Genomic DNA, 21,747 nt, shown 5'->3' on the forward strand with positions numbered 1-21,747 from the left:
CTGGAGTGTATCTCCATCCATGAGAGCAGTCAGAGCTTGGTTCAGGCTCACCCCAGTGCCAGCAGGATGGAAGAGCAGGGTGTGGAGGCACCCAAACTGGCTTAGAATGAGCTGGAACAGATTGGGTGTCCGGCATTAGCCTAATAATGCGATTCAGCTGAAGCACATAGGATAAGAGCCAGTATTAATAGGAAGCACTCCCTGAGCACAGCAAACCTATAGCTGGATCTTTGCTGCTCAGTCCTCCTGGCAATGCTGTGCTGGTTCAAAGATGTCTGTCACAAGCTCCTTTTGCGGGGCAAATAAACTTCTGTCCTTCTTCTTCAGCCTCTGTGCTCTAACATTGTAGCTGGAGTGTTTAACTCCATGTTTCTGTTTAGAGAGGAGGCACTGTTAGTTTTTTTTTTTATATAGCTCTTTATTTTCAGGTTCCTGAGAAGCCAAAATTATCTGACATCTTTTAATTGAGCACTTGCAAGTCCCAGTTGACAGCCACAGCAGCTGAAATATGCAGGAGAGTGAGCCCCGTGTCCTTTCTGGAAGTTAATTCAGGTTATTTGATGGTGCAGTAGGAAAGCAAAACCTGTCTTTTTCCACCAGGCTGAGTAGTCAGAGAAGGATTTAGTTTCTAAATAGTAATAGCAAGTGATGGCCTTTACTGGTGAACATTGCTTGGAAACTGGCTTCAAAAGTAGAGGTAACGCAAGAAAGAGAAAAAAGTAGGGCAGCCAGCAAATTGTTTGAAACGCTCTCTAGCTGCATGCTGATGTTGAACACTAAAAGCTTTTGATAACCACTGGGATGAATTATTTTTGTTGTTATAATTGTATTTCTGCCAAATGGGCTGTGCCTGGCCTGTAGAGAGCATACTCCATAGTTTGCAGCATGTAAGGTTGGGAGCAATCACTGTGACTGGCTGGTGTGACAGTCTAATAAAATTCACTGCGGCCTTTGACTAGTGCAAATCTATCTTAAGGCCAAAGGCAACTTGTTTTGCTAAACTTCTATGAGCTGATTGTTACCAGATTTTTGATCCCCACATACAACTAACCTCATGCTGCTGGACTCTCTCTCTTGGAATTAGTGATGTACTCAGCAGCAAGTCTCTCTCCAGTGCAGGAGGATGAGGCACCTTTGAGTGCATCTATGCTGGCATCTTAAATTGGGTTAGGACTGCACTTCAGAACTGAATCCCAGTCTTGGTGCATTTACTGTGCTTTATATTGTGGTTTAATGTCATAGGACACAGACTCAATTCATTCTGGAGAAACTGGAACGAGGAGATATGCTCTGAGACCTCATCCAAAGCACTGCTAATGGGTGTTAAATTCCCATGGCCAAACTAGCTCTGGTCTGAAGTTAAACCTCCCAGGATACACACTGTGCCCTCGGTACCAACTCCCTTCCGTTGCACTGCACTGCTTTTGAGTGTCGGGGACATCTTAGGGCAGGATCCAGTGCATGACACAGCCCGGTCCCCGTGCCCAGCAGGGAGACCAGAGGGCAGTCAGCTGTGCTCAGCCCACGAGACGCTGTCTGCCCGGGGACTACGGGCCAGGGCCTTCTCCAGAAATAAGTGCCCATATCTTTTTCTTCTAAAACTGGAGAAAGGGTCAGTCTCATAGAAGAAAACAAAACCAAAAACTGGGTGATGGGCCTTTACTGATGGCCGCCTTCTTCAGCAGCTAGGAGAGTAGAAAATATGCTTGCCTTCCAGGAGGTTTTTAAGGTGGGAGTTGAAAGTTTTCCTTTTTGCATTCGAAAGTCAGATTTCTTGCACCTACTTTTGTATTAAAACTCCATGGACGGATCGCACCTGGGTACCTGCATCCATATCTCTTTTGCCTCTACTGAATAGTAGAGATATCAGACAATATTACACATATTAAAATTAGTAATGCCACACATTCAATTGCTGCCCAATTTCATTCTATATCCTTACTACTAATTTATTAATTTAACATTGCAATATCATTGCCTGAAAATGTACTTAGGGACACCTCCATTTTGGTGAAAGCCTAAAAATATAGTTTGAATAGCTGGGTGACTCGTTAGATGGGAATATAGCTTTGGCTTCCCATGACCTGTCTCTATATTACATTGAACTTGGAGGGTGTCCCTCCAACTTTTCTAATTATCTTCTAGAATGTCCATTATAGGAAGTGAAAATAATTTACCAGTTCATGGCCAATCCCCCAAAATGTTGACAAAACATTCTGAAAATGGAAAAGCGTCATTTTGGCCTTGCAGAAGACAGGTTTCCCAGAAGGGGATACAGTTACATGCTGCTCCATGCTCTGTGTCTGAGAGCTGGTTGTTCTGCAGTAACCCATTTTGAAATTACTTTTTGAAAGATTTGAATAAACGGGCCATTTGCAGTTTCAAGGTAGGAGAAAACCACTTTACAAGGTATAAAATCTTAAAACAATAACAAGCCTGTGTGCTATGACCTTCTCAGTATTTTTCTGGTCCCGTTTTAAAGACAACAGATTTACAACTATATTATATTTTGTCTGAAGAATAGCAAAGTTTCCTCCTCAAATAAGTTTTATAACAAAAAGCAAAAGACAGAGATGAGTTTTTCTTATCAGTTCAATCAGTAATTTCACTGTATGGGAAAAAAAAAAGGTAGCAGTGGCATGACAACAGAATCCAATGCTTTTTACAGTTCATGTGCAGAGGCAGAACTAAAGTTTGTCTAAACCAAAAAATCTGGATTATTACAATGTGATTTATACAAAGTTTAAGGAGACTGGTTTTATGTATTTGGACCAATTTTATTTTAAACCAGTTTCAATTCATTCACTGCTGACCAGTCTAACATTGGAAAACCCTTAAGTTAGCTCAAACTTAAATTCAAATGTGAAACTTCAGACAATGTAAAATAAAACAAGATGCTTGTTAAAAAGAACCTTAGCAGACCCAAAAGGCTGAGTTTTTCACTGCCCTGGTGTGAACTATTCTAATTAGAACAGTGTGAACTGCTCTAATTTCAAACACCATTGATAAGGAACTTCAAATTAGTTACTGTGATTTAGAAAATATTTGATAAAACCATTTTAGTGTAACTTGTTGCAACATGACTTGGAAGGAAGTCTGATTTTGACCTTGTTTGTAGTAGCAAATGAAATATCTCCCCAGAAACCGTTGGTTACCTTTGCAGAAATGTAAACGAAAACAAACCAGCTCCATTAAGTGCACACTTTCAAATCATCAGTTACAAAAAGTAGCCTGGAAAGGAAATGAAGGTCCTGCACTTAATAGAGTAATTGTAGAAATGCAACATGAATAATGTGAATCAGGTTATGTATTAAGATTGGGGAGTAAATTACTTTCCTATTTTACAGCAAATTTTGAAAAAATTGAATACTATCTGAAACTGTCCTTAAAATTCTCAATGTTTTCATGAGTTAGATTTAAAAACATCTGTTCCTGACAGTAGACACTTTTGCTTTGAATTTAGCACTTCTTCTAAAACTTTAACTTTTTAAGCTTAGAATATACTAGATCTTGTAATGAAAACGATGACTTAAAAGCAGAATTCTTCATATGGAAAACAGGTTACTGTGACATTATGAAATAATTAGGCAAAAGAACCACAACATAATTTTATTCCCATCAGTTTTTCCATTAAATTCATTACTAAAATAAAGAGATATTTATTGACAAAAAGCAGTCTTTGAAAATTTCCTAATCAATTCTAGTATATACATTCAATTTTTAGAATATCATTAATTTGATAAGTCAGTTTAAAGCGGAAATCCAGTTATTTTCCAGAACTTCATTTCACATTCTGTGCTTTTATTTTGATGGTTCTATTAACTTGCATGATTTACATTATCTACAGGCTTGTATGACCACTGTGAATTACCGTTATCAATGTCTTCTTCATTTGGAGGCAATGCTGTTGGGGAAGAAAAAGGATAAACAGTCAGAATTGTCTTGTCTGCTATTAAAACAAACTGGGAGCAATGGGAGCAAGTCTGCAGTATGTAGTTTTTTGAAAGTCAGAATCAAGTGCTAACTTTTGATATCTGGGGTGATTTTCCAGTCAGTCTTTCATGCCTCTTTCATTTAGTATGATTTGACCCACCTTGAGCTCAGTTGCCAGTTCTGAAGCACTGATTATAATGTTGTGGAGCAATCACTCTACATAGCTGTCAAGTAAAACTAGTGCACTTGTATTAAAAACACTGTTTGCGCACGTGGAAACATTTAACTGTTCCTCAGGAGAAAAAAAAAACATTGCATACAGGAGTCTTGTGGTTCTTAGAACCTGTTTGTTAGATAGATAGAAACCTCAATGCTTTTTTTGAATATATCTCTCAAAGGGAAATCTGTAAGAAGAGAACAGAGACTGAAATCAATCATATCGATATTGTCAGGATATCTCCTGACAGCAAAACTCCTGTGACTAGGATGTAGCCGAGCAAACATTAATATTATGCCCATACCTCTAAACAAAACGTCCTTGGTCTTTGGGGCAAGTGGCCTGGTAACATGAAATGTTTTCTCTGTATTAGTGTAAGAGCCATAAAAGCTTTGTATAAATAAGTATTTCCTCTGACCCATTTCTCTCTGACCCATTTTGTATGTCAGTTCTGGCTGAATCACAAGATCTTTCACTGCTCACAACCTGCAGCTAAATGTGAAGCTGAAGACAGACATGGTGTTCCTACCACTCGATACATGTTTATTTTTATCAAACACAGGATTTTACTCTGTTCAGTCCCCTTTAAGTGGATGAGATTTCTTTGCCTCTGATTTCATTCCAGCTTCACTTAGGAAGACTAATCATATATGGTATGATATAATGGATTCTCATGTAACAGAAAATAACTTCTATCGCCTCTCTGTGAAAACATTACTAGTTTGGGAAAAGGTCAGAGGAGAGCTTCTGTCCAATACAAGTCTTTTCTTTACAAGAGACGGTGAAATATAAAGCAGTTTTCTTTTTGGATTCTCTTAGTGTCACCTTTTTCGTTTTAATGATTAGTATGTAATTTGTTAAGTGATGGCTTCCCACTAAGCAATGTACTGTCTTAAAGTTACCCATCTTAAATGCTCCGTAAATAGAAAATAAAGAGAGACACAGTAACTCAAAAGGTATTATCTTGGCCTCCTGGATTTCCTAAGATTTTTGGGACTCCTGGGATTTAGGCTTTGATATTTAGGCAGTGTTAACAGGCCTTACCACATGCCCTGTAAGTAAACTCAGTTCTGTTGTTTAGTTTGTTACTTCTTAGATGAAGAGCTACCTTTCATTTGATTACAGAATAACCAGTTGATGTTTCCCACATAAAATAACTGGAGTAAAAACAAGAATGAAAAGACACATGGAAAACCTAAATTTTGGGTAGACCTGGCCCACTGATCCTTGTAATGCTTATAGCTAGAGGTTTTCTCTTTCAGAAACCACTTGGTTCATCTTTTTTGAGTATTAAATATTCATAAATTATTTGGAAAAGTGGCTGAAGGTAGACACAAGGCAAACCAGAAACCTTTAGTAATCAGCTTTGTGATTTGTGTAGTTCAGGGTTCAGGTATTTGCCAAAGCCCTTGTGTTGTGGAGCCACTGGAGTTGCTGGGAATAATCCATATGTAGTGTGGTTGTGTTGAGTATTCCCAAGAGGCTGTAGAAAATAGGGAGTAGTAGCTTGGAGAACATTTCCTTAGTTGTGACTCCTGGTTTTGTGATTTAACATGTCACTGTGCATCACGGAGTAGCAATATCTGGCTGCATACGTGCTCTTACCTCCTTGCAAATGTGAGATAATATGGAGTAGCTACAATCTGCTTCATCAATATGTATTATCTTGTTTTCTCAAAACTGAGAATATAATTCATGTCCATGGCTCAACTGATGAACAGCAGCTTATGAAACTGGAGAAATCTTCTTTCCTGTGTCCCAGGTTTAGACAGGAGGTGACCGGTGGTGAGAGTCCTTCAAGATGAGGTATTTTATCAGTGCTCCCTGCCCTTCCTCCCATATTTAAGGTTAAAGGGTAGAAATCTGTGTACAACCTGGGGTAGAGGGGGGGGCAGATTTTCTTTATTTCAGCACTGACTTTTGTTGAATGTTCTAAAATGGTATTTAAGTGGCTGTAGGACAGAGTGCCGTGCTTCATGGCCTCTTAAGTGCATGGGTTAAAGGTACCCGTGGGAGGTGAAGAGACTAAAATGCACAAGTACTCCTCTGGAGGAAAGTCTGGGTTTGAAAGTAAACAAGTATCAGGCCTGCCTGCTACGGTTCTTCCAAATACAAGTGTAGCCTTTGTTAAGAAAACATTAGATTCTGTTTAGCAGTTATTGTACATTTTATTCCTGGAAAAATATGGAGTACTGTTGATCTGCGCCATTTTTCAAACTCCACATAAAGGTAAAAAAGTCAGGAGAACTTGTTGAATTTACACTCGCCTCCTTTGGGAGCAGGTGGAGAGCATGTTCTTTGGAAAATGGCTTAATTTCCGGGTCATTAGCCTTATTCCATAGGGCACAGAAAATTTCAAGAGAATCTGACGAAGCCTGTGAATTTTTGAACATGCTTTGATAGTGACCTTTTAAATCATTCTATGAACTGGAAATAGTAGTGTTTCACACAGAAAGGAAATGTAGAGTACACTTGAACAAGAGGATCACAGTAGGTCGTGGAAATAAAGACGGTATAACCCAAGGGAGCAATTCCACTCTGCCTCACAGTCTCTCTTTGTAAACGCCATGTGGCCTGGATGTCAAAACACTTGGCGTCTCTGCTTTGAATGATTTGTCATGATTGCTTTTAAAGTTCAGAGCACTGTTCATGGCCTCTCTTGAAAACCCACGATAAATATTTTCATTGCAGATGAACTTTGTGGTCTTTGAAATTGTTTTGATTCTAAAAATGGTGATAGACTCTATGTGCAATATTTAATTTTCCAAAATTTAGACTCTTGTACACATAAAGCACAAAAAATGCATGCAAATCCTTTTGTTTTTTTCCCCACCTGAGATTCATTACTCAAGGAGTGCTGTGGTAGGTTGTACTTGCTAGCACTTTGCCTTCCAGTGTGATTTTGCACAGGGAATTTCATTCTGAATGTCAAACAAGATCAAGACCCCAATTCTGCACTAAACTCCAAAATCTTTACAGCTAGGCTTAGTAGGAGCAATATCAAAGCTAAACCCTGGGTGGTCATTTGGTGGCAGGACCACTGATGCTCTTCTGCACAGAGAAATCAGTAGAGACATAGTACTAACCAGTTTCAGAAGGATGAAAGCTGGGAAACAATTCTCACCATTCTTTTCCTTCTTGAGTAAAAAGTAACCTCAAGAGCCATTACAGAGTAAAGTAGTTTGACGGCAGAAGGGATGATTGTGGGATAGGAACTGCTGGAAGGAAAAATGCAGTTATCTTCTTGGCAAATAACAAAGCACCCAACATGCAAAAGTGGTTTTAACTTAATTTCATCAGAAAGAAGTATCTAAGCCTGTTGTCTCGGTTTGGGCTGAACTGGCCACTGAAACGAATGACAGGTGCTAGCCCCAACCTCTCTCTTCAGAGAGAGAAGGGTGAGAGAAAAAGAGACTTATGAGTTTAAAAGAAACTAAACTACTTTAATTAAATATTAATAAAAATAATAAAAAGAAAAGATATAGTATCAAAAAGAAAATAATAAATATATACAATATATACAAAACTATACTGAGTTCCCAGGATGATGATCATGTTACCAGCAGCCATGGGGAAAGTCCCAGACTGGATTCAGCAATGAACAAGAACTGGATTCCAGATCTGGATTCAGGAATGCACAGGTTGGGATCGAAGGCAGATGAACGGACAGAGTCCTCCTTGGACACTGGCCATTAAAAAAGGGTCGAGCCTTTGATCCCTCAGTTTTTATACTGAGCATGATGCGCAGAATCGCAGAATTATATGGGGTTGGAAGGGACCCCTGGAGATCATCTAGTCCAACCCTCCTGCCACAGCAGGTCCACCTAGAGCAGGTTGCACAGGAACATGTCCAGGTGGGTTTTGAATGTCTCCAGAGAAGAAGACTCCACCACCTCTCTGGGCAGCCTGTTCCAGTGCTCTGCCAACCACAAAGTTAAGATATTCCTCCTCATATTGAGATGGAATTTCCTATGTTCAACTTTGTGCCCGTTACCTCTTGTCCTGTCACTAGGCATCATCCTCTTGGCATCCACCCTTTAAGTATTTATAGGCATTGATCACATTCCCCCTCAGCCCTCTCTTCTCCAGACTAAAAAGACCCAAGTCCCTCAGCCTTTCCTCATAAGAGAGAAGTTCTAGTCCCCTAATCATCTTTGTAGCCCTCTGCTGTACCCTACCCAGCAGTTCCCTGTCCTTCTTGAACTGGGGAGCCCAGAACTGGACACAGTACTCTAGATGGTTCCCCGTCCTTCTTGAACTGAGGAGCCCAGAACTGGACACAGTACTCCAGCTGGGGCCTCAGCAGGGCAGAGTAGATGCAGATGGGATGGAATACACAGTTTGGGGTCACCTGTCCTCTCCGCTCCTCCCCACAGGTGCGACCTCTCTATGCTTTTGTGCTTCTGACCCTCCAGTGGGGCACATAGCAAAGTGACCTGAGCTTGGTTGTTATAGCAATAAACGTAAGCAAGAGCCTCTCTGCATGCCATTCCTTGGTATGAATTACAAACATCAGGTCTTATCACTCTGGAAGCAAAGTACTGTCTGAAATACATGCCATTAATTTCAGAGAGTTACTCAGAAGAGGCTTAGTTGGAAAGTAAAATTACTGAAAAGAAAATTGGTTCTGTTCCACCTCAAACCAGAACAGCCTGGAAAGCAGAACAGTGGGAAGAGTGATTAGAAAAGCCTCAGTTCACAGAAGAAAGTCTGATCTAGAGCCATTTTGTGCCTTGTGATTTCCAATATTTCCAGTCCCAAATACTGAACAGTGATGAGACAGGACGTTACTCATGAGAATGGCTTTAAAGTTACATTTTGTTCTAAATGTTCTCATTAATTTGTCATGCTTATGCTTATCAAGCTTAAATAAGAACCACCTTTATGGTGTCATAGGAGGTCGGCAACACTACATTTTCTTGAGATCACTGAGTTGTATTTTATCCTTAGTAGTTTTCTTTTACCCATTCTGTTTTGCCATAAGGCAGCTTGAATTGCAAATAATAGCTGAGAAAAAAGTCTGGAAGCTGTGGTCTCATTTTTCTAAGTAAATGAAAGTGAAATATTGGTGCTATGACTGTCTAGATACATTTTTTGCTTTTTGCTTGTTTTGAACTAACCTACTAGGTCTTCTTGTTTCTTCCTGTTCTTAATTTGTTTTGATTCTAAGAATTCTTTCCTTAGCTTTGTCCTTGTTTAGTTTTGTGTCTTATTAAGATTTTGTTGGGTTTCATTGAGAGAAATCATTCTGTCATTCTCTCTTGCTTTTGAAGGTATTTCTGCTGTGCTTTGCATGAAAGACGCTGTACGGATGGAAGCTGCTGTCTTGTACAATTTCCTTTCTGGAAGCACTAGTCAATCTCAGTCTGACCTAACCCTCCTGTCACGTGTTTAAATAGTAAAAAGGGCTAGGTTCAAGTTGTAAGGATTTCCGCTAAAAAAAAAGTTAAAATAACTGCATCTCATGCTCCTTCCAGACATTAAATTCTTCAGAGAGAGCAGCGCTCATGCACAAGTAATGTTTATAAAAGAGCCTTCAGGAGGATAAAGGTCACCCTTCATCTGAGGGAAGGAAAGCAGAATTATAATATCATCTTGGAAAAAGAGCTGATGGGGGTAAAAGTGGGAAGGACTGGCATTCTTGAAAAAATGGTGGTAACAGCCCTCAAATCTCCAACGGAGATTTGCTGATGTGATTAAAGCCACAGCCCTTCTTCCCTGTTTATGGTGCACTGGTTGCTCATTGTGTAGCTCCTAGTGTCATTCAAAAAGCTGCTGCTTGTTTTGCCTGCTGTCCTCTTGTTGCTGCTTTTGCTGCCTCTGAACACCTCTTCTACCGCTGCTTCTTGTCACCACTTTGCTGTTGCTACGTTGCTGAACACATCTTAGCGCAGCAGGATTTCTGCTCCCTTGGGGTACAGCTACCTCAGGTGTGGGTCACACCACAGGTCTAAGCCCTACCCCATACCTCTTGAATTTAACACCCCAAATCTAAGCTTGACTACAGGTATTTTGATTGAGATTAATCTCAGGTAACTTCATCTGTCTCTACAAAGATTGGCCTGAGCTAATCTTGCTTGGCTCCCTCTATAGTTAAAGGAGTAAGTAACTACTTTTAAAGCATGATTCATCTCATGCTGATAGCGATGCCTAAAGTAGGTCAGGTAGGTTTCACCAAATGCATGTTCCATATGATGGAGTTCCCAAAGTGATTTTCTCAGATCTAGACATCTTTGTTATGTATGTCTAAATTTATATGAGAACTGAATCAGGAGTTAGAGTGAAGTATCATATATGAGTATCCTGTTTTTTTTTCTAACAGCAGAAGACGAGTAGCAAACATAATGTGGATACTTGCCTACATGGGCTTTTTGTTAGATCCAGTACAGCCATTCTCATGTTCTGGAGGAAACTCACCTTTTGTGCCCAAAATTACATTTATAGTCTGTATTCAGAGAAGTGGCCACAATGGTCTAAATTGAAAGATCAAAGGATGAGTTGTAATGTGCAGTGTGAGCACACTGCTGGGGAAGAAAAAGTCACACAAGCCCTCTACTTAATCCTTCCTGCTGATAGAAAAGAGTCTTTTACTCTTCTGTTGTTTCTTACCTTGTTTTAGATTTTCATTCTTCTGTGACAGCTGTGTCACTGTTTGGTGTTATTTCTTCACCTCCAGCATGGAGCAGGATGTCCAATAATCTCTTAAATAAAAATACAGATATTATATTAATCCCATCTTTAAAAGGTAGGATGTAGAACCTAGAATGTGTGTAACATACAAGAAATGAAAATAGAAAGAAAAACTACAGAAATTGAGAAAATATTAGTCAAGCCATTTCCTCTTCTCTTAAAACCATGAAAATATCAAACAAACAAAAATCAGGCCAAACAGACAGATGGATATCATATGAATTTCATGAAAGGAATGAAATATGAAGTGATCTTAGAATTTACTCAAATCACTTTAAATGTTCTTCTGAAGCTATGATGCTTTTTCGATTTTATTCAAATTGGATTCTATTTTGATCTAATTTAAAATTCAACAATTCAGAAAAATCAAACTTATTTTGTCTGCCATTGAATAGGGTGGAGATAACAAAGAGAATGAGGCAGCACTCATATGGAGATGAGCGATAGAAAGCTAAGTCAAAGAAGTCCACCAAGAAAGGATTTGACACCATATGTGGTTTCTTTCACTCCAAGCAATAATATTGCAACAATTATATGATTATAGTTGGAAAGTACTTTTATCAGATACACAGAATTACTGAAGTTGGAAGGCACCTCAGGAGATTGTCTAGTTCAATCACCTTGCTCAGAGCAGGGTCAGCTACAGAAGGTTGCCCAGGGCCACATCCAGTTAGGTTTTGAGTATCTCCAAGAAGGAAGTCTTCAGAGACTCTCTGGGCAATGTTTCAGTATCTGACCACCCTCATAGTAATTTTTTTTTTCTTAAATTTAAATGGAATTCCCTATATTTCAGTTTGTGCCCACTACCTCTTGTCCTGCCACTGGCACCACTGGGAAGAGCCAGGCTCTGTCTTCTTTACTCCTATAATTAGGTATTTATATCCATTGCTAAGATCTCCCTGAGTCTTTGCCTCTCCAGGCTGAACAGTCCCAGCTCTCTCAGTCTCTCCTTGTATGGCAGATGCTTCAAGACCTTATTCACCTTCATGGCCCTTCACTAGACTCACTCTAGTATGTCCATGTCTCTCTTGAACTGGGGAGCCCAGCACTGGACCCAACACTCCAGATGTGTCTCAGGAGTCCTGAGCAGAGGGGAAGGATCACCTCCATTGACCTGCTGGCAATGATCTGCCTCATACAGCCCAGGAGGCTGGTGGTTATCTTTACTGAAAGGGCCCATTGCTTGCTTATGGTCAAATTCTTCTCCACCAGGACCTCCAGGGCCTTCTCTCCAAAGCTGCTTTCCAGCTAGCTGGCCTCTGGTTGGCCAAAGCTGGTTGGCCAACTCAGCAGTTTCCATTGTGGGAGTCTCCATTTCCCAACTCAATAAGAAAAGGTGCTGCTGGCCCCTCCCTCAGTGCAGCTGGGTTTGAAGCTCATGAGACTGCAGGTCTCAGAGAGGATCAAACCACTCTCTCCCTCATTATCATCCTGGCGCTGTGCAAGCTTCTGGCCTCCTGCTGCTGTGAGAGTTTCATGGTGGTCTCAGCCTCTTGCAGCTGACCCTTCCCGGCAGCAGCAGGCACCCTGGGGTTCCTCAAAGGGTTCCCAGGAGTCCCTTGACAGTCTTAGTAAAAATTCCCAGAAGACATACAGGATCTCAAAGTGGAGCCCAGAAACCGCTGCATGAACTGTGGTGTCAGCCAGCTGTGCTGTGCTGTGCTGTGGGGCTCTGTGGGACTAGAGGAAAGCAGCTGCTGTCATGCAATGTTTTTTGAGAAGAAAAAGAAATTTATGAGCATCAAGGAAAACTAACTACAAACAGAGGAAGATAAATTATTCTTCTGTGGACAATAATACACACTTCTAAAAATACTTTTATAGGTCTTATCAGTCCTTGAAATTTCTGAGAATGTTTGAGAATCTTGTTATATGAGTGTGTTATTGTATTAAAGACCTCTGAAAACTTTTCTCTTTGAAAAGCAAAGATCAGATTAAGTCATGCTGATGCAGGAATGGTCAATTCTCATAGTTGAGTAGCTTCGTAATGGTGTGTTGTTGTAAAGCTAAAGTGCTTTGTTCTGCCTTTATCATGTCGACTTTTATAGTATGATTTATCATGGAAAGCTTTGGTGAGAAAAGTCTTTTTGATTTATTGAAATATCCAGTATTTCTGAAGTGAACTTTTCTAGAAATTTTGCCTCAGGAGTTTTTGACTTTTTATTTCAATTTCTGTCAAAAGGTTGAAGTACTAAATGGCAAAACAAAAAAGAAATTCCAGAATTTGGCCACCTGTGACGTACTTTGGGATGGGATGTCTGTGGTGTTTCTGTCTTCTTCTGTCTATCCCATACATTTCATGTCTCTTATCAAGTTACATTTTATCAGTAAAACTGATACTGGGAAAGCAGATTTCAGTGTGTGCTCTAATGAGCTCCATGTGGGAACAAGAAGTCTGTGTTTGCAGAGCTGCTTGCATTTCTGGTTGCATCTTTCATGCTTGCTGTGTTTGAGCAGCATCACTACATAAAGGTCCAAGTTTTCCCTGAGGTCTCTTACAAAGATTGAATGGCTTTAGGAAACAGGATGAGTGTTGTCATTGAGAAACCAATAGTTTAAATGCTTTTATGTCTAATAAATTCAATATTCTCTCTTTTCAGAAGAACAATTAATTATAGTGAACCCATTTTCTGTTGCTCTTGACCATGAAAGAATTGAAGAACTGGAGTAAACCGAACTGTGTTCCGAAGAAATGTCGCATTAAATTCTGTGAACTGATGTTAGCGAGAAAATATGGACAGAACTGATTATTCTAAGCAGAGGGCTTAATTTGGTAACTCCACTAATTGTTCTGTTTTGCAGAAAATAATTTCTGATCTGCTGATCTGAACTTCTGCGTAAGATGTTATTTTTAATTGGGATGCCCAGATGACAAGAGTGACAGAATTTAGGATTTAGTGATGTACCAACACTTAAAATCATTCTTTGATTGTTACTACACACAATCCCAAATTCTGAATTTCTTTTATCCTGTTCTAATGTTTGTTTTAAAGCTTTTAAATATATTTGTTGACCTTGATTTATTTAGTATTCCTAGTATTTTGCCTATTTTTAGGCAGGATACCAGGAAAGTGGCTGTTTGTATCTCTGTTGTTCTGATGGCCTTTTTGGTGCCTTATACCCGAAATCCAGAGTCATTTGTCTAACTTGCTCACATTTCTTTATTATATTTTTACCGTGAAATAATGAGAGAAATCTATGGAAGAACTGTTGTCTTCTTTAATTTCTAAAAGTTTTTATAGAAAATCTATATTGTTATTATGCAAAATGAAATTAAAATGGTATATTTTTGTTCATAGAAAATTACTTAAAGCAATAAAAGAATGAAGCATACTTGAGCCTTTTTCACCAAAATTCAAATACAGTATGATTTTATGATTTAACACTAATTTGGAGTGGTTTATCCGATAGGATTAATCCCAGGATTAATAAAATTCCAGCATGTGCTGGAATCAGGGACTTGATTCATCTTCTTAGCTGCATTCACAGTTATTTTCCAATTGAGATCATGAAATGTGATCCTACCTGGAATGAGAACAAATTCTGGGTTCCTTCCCCCAGTTACACAATTTCATATGTATGTCATGAAAGTGTTTTTCAGACACATCTCTTTCCTGTGAATAACAACATTTTATCACTTATCTCTAAGAAACAACTACTGTGGGTCAAGGTCACTGGAATCCTATCTCCCCAGGAGACACATTTTCAGCATCTGTCACTGAGAACCTCACAGATGTTAAGTTTATTACGCATCCCTCATTTTTTTGGCACCGTCATTTATTTCTCTGTAACCACTGCAAAAAAAAATTCCATTATAATTTCCAGCAGTAGTCAGACAGTTAAGCCAGAAAGTTAATCATTGAAAAAGCCATTACCAGATCATCCTACAATTCATTTCAAGCCCAAAGCAGAATTGTTACTACATAGCTCCTCCCCACACGCTTCCTATTTCGTAGCTGACTCCTTGGATGTCCCTTCTCCCCACTCCTGGCCTGAGGACTTCCTCTATCCCATAGATGCCCTGGTCCCCACTCAGGAACATCACCTGCTTACATTTGTGAATGCAAACTGAAATCCTATTTTAATTCCCCTAGTTGGTAGGAGGGCTAGAACAGAAACCTAAGGGGGTGAATTTGCACTTATCTTTTATGAAAAATGTTTAAATAAATGAGAATCTCACTGAATTTTAATAGAAGCCAAAAGCTAATGAGCATATTTACCCTTTTATAAAGTTGAACACTTGGAATAAACAAAATTTTAGAATAAAAAGTTAATTTGGGAACATAAGAGTTAAAACCTCTCACAAATTTTAAAACATTTCATCTCCATGAAATGGAGATGATGAAGATGATGATGATGAAGAAGATGCCAAAACCTCAAAAATACCTTACAGGCATAACACAGTGCTAAAAACCACCGAGCATCGTCTTTGCTACTGCTAAACCCAGCAACTTCCACTACAAAGTATGACAGTGCAGTGATCAAGTGGCTGTGTCTGGTACACTGAGATCAAGAGTGACATCAGTCATGAAGCAGCTGCATGATGGGTGATGCCTGAGAATTTTTTCAAGTAATTTGATTCTTCCATTAAGAGCCAGATTTTCAAAAGAGTTCATAGCTCAGTAGCACCATCTGCAGCTCCAAAAGCTAAGGCCAGGTTGAAAAATTACCTCCCTGTGGACACTTCCTCCCAAAGTTGTGGAAAACCTCACCAGTGCTGCACCCATGAACTGGTGAACACCACAGTACTAACCTGATGGAGAACTAGTTGGTATCTTAGCTTTCTCATTGCTAGCTTGGAAGCTTCTTATCCAGCAGTGCCCTGAACCATGTATGGAAGACTAAATTTTGCATAATACCCTTTGGCTTCTGAAGAGGTTCTAGAAGTGGAAAAGCCATTATGTAACTCAAACCTGAAGTACATTAACAGATTTATGTGGGGAAGTTTTCACAGTGCTTCTGCGCTGTGCCTATATTAAACCAAGGCTATTAATAGGGTCGAAATGTTTTGGGTAAGTCCCATGAACTTTCACATCAAACTGAGACTGAAACTTTTTTAATCTTGGAAAAACTCTCCTGTACTTTTCTATGACTTTTCTTGGCTTACCTCTGTGCTTCTTATTTACTAGACAAAACAAGAAGGGGAAGGCTCAAAATGCAACTTGAGGAGTTGTTCTCATGGTGCTCCTGACCTACCTGGCAGCCAGAGCCATCAGAAATTGCCAGCTTTGCTTTATAGAAGAAAGGGTCAAGCATGTTCCTGATTAGAACCAGTAACCACAATAAATAATGCAACAAATATGGTTCTATTTTAGTTGGTAACAACAATCGACGCATTCTGAGAGATGTGTTGATTGCTTGAAAGCCAGTGAATACTCTAGTCAAAAGTAATGAGGATAAGAGATATCCAGCTAGAAATGTCTGAAATGTCAGGGATTTGACTTATGCCAGTGATTCACTGTTTATGACTGCATGTATCACTAAGTACCTCCTGTGAAAACCTGAAGTTTTAAAGCTGAAATTTGCTTTCACAGCATGCTGACTCATCCTTTTTTTCCCCCCTTCTGAACTATTACCATGATTCTATGGTATGTGTAGATACAGTGCTAATCATTTATTCAGCAGTGTTTTTCACCCACAACAAATTCTTCAACCCAGCAATTCAGCCAATACATTGATGCCTGGACTACACTTTGCTGGGATTTGGTTCTCAGGTGGACAGCAGGACACTAAGTAGTTTTCCCACTATGGGTGAATTTCTGAGATTAAAAACTGTGGTCATTATGTCAACTAATTAGCATTAGCATAATTAAAGGAATATTATTCAAAAGAACTATGACTTTGCATATACTGAAGGTTCTCAAGCAGTTTTGCAATCTGCAAACTTTTTCTTCTTTGTTCCAACACGTGATACCAAGTTATGCTTAAAACTCTGCTTGTCTTGGTCACACACATACATATTAACATACATGAACACCTACCCATGATATATTTGGTTATGAATCAGAACTAAAATTAATAAATTCCTCTACTAATTCAAGACATCAGTTTGTATCACTGTGAAGCACATGCTGCTGAAAACATTCTATGTTCCCCTATGCCTGAGGAGACTATGGGCCTGTCTTTAAGGAGAGTCTTCTGTGCATCGTTATGTTTATAAAGCAGTATCATTCATATTCCCAGACCTGACCATTGGTGTATCCTTCCTTCTCGTCCACACACCCATTTTAAGGTTAGATTCATCTATGAGCCCCACTTTGTCCATAGTTTCTGAGTTAATTTGTAATACTTTCTGTCTTGCATTTTATCCATTCAATTGAAGAAGAAGCTTGCATCATCCGAGAGCTTCTCCACACATCCCAGTCTCTCACATTCCATCTTCTCCCTCTCACTTCCATCTTTACACCCATGCAGTCTGTCCCAAGAGAAAGTCAAACAGGAAAAGAAAAGACTAGAACTGACACTATCAGACTGAACAGAATGACTGTTTTGAAGTCTTTTAGCTTTGTTACCATTATTTTGCTTCTTAATATTTTTCTACCTTTCAGATTCTTCAAGAGACGAAAATTGATAAAGTAATTTCTTTGAGTCACCTCAGAATTACCTACTTTTTTCTGTTTCCAGATTTTTCTATATTAGGGAGATTCTTGAACCTTGTAAAGATCAACACACTATTAGTGAGTGGGAGAGTTATATATTAAAAGCTTCAGATAAGAGGTTCAAATCAAAGTGGTCTTCTGTAATTTGGATTTAAATTACAATGAGGAAATGACTTCTCAGTACAGGTAACAAGATACAAAATGTTTATGACGATGCTTTGTAAAAGTGCGACTTTACAGGGCGTCAAGATAGGTATCATAAAATAGAATTATGAATTCTCAGGTAAACAGGAAAATAACACAAACCCAAGAAAGGCCTAAAACAAAAAAGAGCAGTACGGCAATTAGTTATAAATAGTGTTAATTCAAAAGTCTTAACTTTCTTTCTATTTTGGAGCATATTTCACAGCAGTGTATAATATGCCTTGAAGCATAACTGGCAGGAAACCTAGTACAAGGTGACGTAATGCCTGTTTTCAAATATAGTACCCTAGAACCCTGCTCTCCGCTGCGCTATAAATACGTTAGCTGTCCCTCCAAGAGGTGATAAAACCTCGTAAGGAAAACTGCCTCGGATCTAGTACTGCATGTGGCCTTGGCTGTTGGCATCATCACCCCTGTGCCCACAGAGAATTCAGGTTACCAAATGTTTCCAAGAGAGCGCCCATGGGTCCGACTGGACAATTCATAGGCACTACTAAAATATACAGTATTGTGTGCATCCACGAGTCTGGTTGAGTTCCAGGTGTTTTTTTCAGAATTATATGAATACTTGGCAATTGCATTTTGCTTTAGCTTGCCTATTAGTACATAGGAAACAGGAAATTAATATTGGTTTTGTTAGTGAAACACACTGTCAGCCTAGTACCCAAGTAGCAACCCAGTGACATACAGTGACTCTCATATGTTACTAAGTTTCCTGAAATAATAAGGCTACGTGCCGCATGACTCTTGCCTTTGTGACAATTTCCCTGTTTGTTGATATTAAAATCTTCTTCCCAGAAACATGAGTATCATGAGTTCAGAATGGCACGTACTAAGGACAAGTTCATACTGATTTTGAAGGATCTTTAACACAGCAATGGTAGCCCAAAAGAGTAATTTTCCATTTTTTTAACATGTAATTACACTGCCATAAACACGACAGAGGCATTTATTAAACAAGGCCATTACTGCCCCAGTCCCAAGTAAAATTCCAAGCATTTTGAATTTCAGATATACAGCTTGATTACAATTACAGGAAATTGATGTAGTGTCTGAGTAACGTAAAAGCCCATGTCAGTAAGGCATGTCTTAGAAGAAGTGTGGAATGTTCACATGCTGACAGGGAGTCTGACTTGCTCTCTGTTTAAGATATTTCAAATATCATATCAATCACACATGTTTTGCCTGACAGCCCCTGTAACTGTGTATATTACTACTTAAATCTTTCCTAGATTTAGAATACAAACTTGAGGACCCATTTTTGCCTTTATAGGTCTATACAAGTCCTACAACTGTGGTATCCTGACTAATGATTTGGAGCGGCTGGTGCATACTGCAGCACAGATAATATATTGGTAATAAGGCAGTTCAAGATAGCAGACAATTTTCAGAGGCAGTTGACTCTATAAAGAGGAATTATTTCAATCACAACTAAGAATAATGTGATGAGGACACTAGTCAAATGTCTATAGCTCAATGAAGAGTCTCATTTGCAGTCACGCTGGACAAAATATCGTGCAGTTAGAAGCAACCCCATATTGGTAGGGAGATGAAAGCTCAAAATGCCAGACTTCTAATATTGGTTTGTTCATGTCTCTTCTTCAAAATTTAGGGGGTCAACATTAGAGCAGTTTTTATGTATATCGGGAATGGATTTCCCAAGTGTCTAACCACACATACCTGAAAAATCATTTCACTAGGCAATGTATGGGATAAAATCCATTCTGTGCTATTGGGTTCTACCAAGAGGTCCCAGATCATGGTGACAGACCCAACAACTCATTTTCCTCTGGTCAGTGTATTCAGGACTATGTTATGTATTCCTCCACTGCCCGAAGAAGAAATATTCTCATATGATTACTCCGTCATCTTGTACTCCTGTACAAAACCAGTTCAAGGGTCCAATGTGCATAAATCATACTATATTTGTCCTCCAAATTATTTGCTGACACACACACATTCTGCAAGGTCATTGTTCTGCAAGGTCATTGGATATTAGGAAAACTTTCACACTGAAAGAGTTATTAAGCATTGGAATGGGCTGCCCAGGGAAGTGGTTGAGGCACCATCCCTGGAGGTATTAAAAAGATGGGTTGACATAGAGCTTAGTGACATGGTTTAGTGATGTGGTTTTTTGTTTTTGTCAGAGTTAGATTGATGGTTGGACTAGATGATCTTAAAGGTCCCTTCCAACCTAGACAATTCTATGATTCTATGGTTCTGTGATTAACTTTCAGTGGGGCAGCAGCAAGCACAATACCTGGATCAAGTTGGGAAAAATACCAAAAAGGGGAACAAAAATACCAAAAATATTAAAAAAGGGAGCAAAAACCTTTTGTCAATGCAGAGTCAGGTATCACTGTTTTGTCAGTCGTTCTGGTACATTTACTATTCTGATGTCGTAGGCACATTCTTAGTACATAGGTCATGTGAACATGACTTACAAAGCTGTATTTTTAGCCTGAATGAATACATATTTTATGAGAGGAAGAGTTTCCTTCACAAAAAGACCTTGCAAATGATGTGAGACTTAATTTTTTCCCACAGACTCTTACACATATGTTGCAGACATCAAGAGTAACAAAAGCTTTTAATCTGGCTAGCTAGGACAGCTGCGTGAATTAAAATACAGCTCCAAGTTCATTGGTAGCTGTCTCTGCTACCAGATGTTCAACTTGTTTGCCCTGATACTCACTGAGAACCGTGTAAATTAAAGAATAATCTGTGATTACATTATGCTCTGTACTCTATTGCACTGTAGATTGTGGAATATAGATTCTTTCAAAAAACTGCCCAAAAGTTGAGGAACTAATTATAGCGCAACATATGCTGTGTTTGTTCTGCAAACCTTTTCTCATGCAGAAGATGGCTTGGTTAAGGCTGGCTAAATGATATTTCTGTTGCCTCACTGATTCCATGTGTACCTTAGATCCAGCCCGAGGTTCCCCAGGTCGCTGCTGTGTGTGTACAAGCATTTTGATTCACAAATAAAGCAGAGTCAGGTCCAAGATATGAGAATGCTTCTATTAACTTCATACAACATTGCACTCCTTCTTCTCCCTCATCCCACAAAGGAAATATAATTCCCCCCAAATATATCACAAAGGAAATATAAATTGGAATGTCTTTCAGTGCCACTTTCTGGGTTTTGCTTTCCTGCTTGCTTTTCTTTTTTATTTTTTCCTTTCCTCTCTACCCCCTGAAGCTCATGAAGTCCTTCTCTGTGGGAGAGGGCAAATATTTTTAAGTGGGAGAAAAGGAGTAAGGGTGTCTGGCCATGCTTCAGTGTTCTCCTGATATGGTCATGGTGCCCTGAGTTCCCATTGCTGACTTTCCCAATATTTAATGTGAGAAATCCTGAAAATAAGCTAGTCTCCAAAAAGGCTTTCAGTGACGCCTAAGACACTGAACACATCTCCATAGAAATGATAGGTTAGTCCTGATTTAGCATACTGGCTGGCAGTACCTCAAGCAAGTTAAAGCCCTTGAAATTTGACCACATCAGAATCAGGGAAGTTGGACTATGATCCTGGCACTGAATTTGCTGCTCGGATGTGAGATCTGCAGACATCCAAAGCTTCTTCCATTGCCCTCAGCTCTAGCAGACTGCTGAGGGGACTAGGAGTGCCAGGGCATGTGGGTTAGCTCCACTCACCTCTGCCAGCAGGGAAACACTGCTCAGGCTGCTGCTAGAAGTTCTGCTGAACAGCAATACCTGCTGGGTGAGCTGAAGGGAGAAAACTCCAAGTGCACTGACAGCCAAGAGGGAATTCACCATGTTTGGGAGAAACGCTCTGCTCTGGGATTAAAATGGCACGTATTTTAGCCTGCTGTGCCTCAAAGTAGGGTCAGACTCATAGTTGGATGGTCCTAGGTGTATGTTTATGGTACTCCACGTGTTCACTCTGAAAATCCCTTCATATTGTAAAGTTTTGCTGGTAGATTAAAGGGAATGAATGTGACAGCAGAGAGGATGATTGTCTGACAGGACTGACAGAGTGTGCTAGCTCTGAAGTGCCAGAGATGCATATTCTAGAGAGAAATCCTGTGACATTCAGAGACTCACTACTCCCATGGTGCAAATATGAACTCAGACAGAAGGCC

The sequence above is a fragment of the Calidris pugnax genome, unplaced genomic scaffold (assembly GCF_001431845.1).
Source record: "Calidris pugnax isolate Ruff unplaced genomic scaffold, ASM143184v1 scaffold20, whole genome shotgun sequence".
Lineage (NCBI taxonomy): Eukaryota > Metazoa > Chordata > Aves > Charadriiformes > Scolopacidae > Calidris > Calidris pugnax.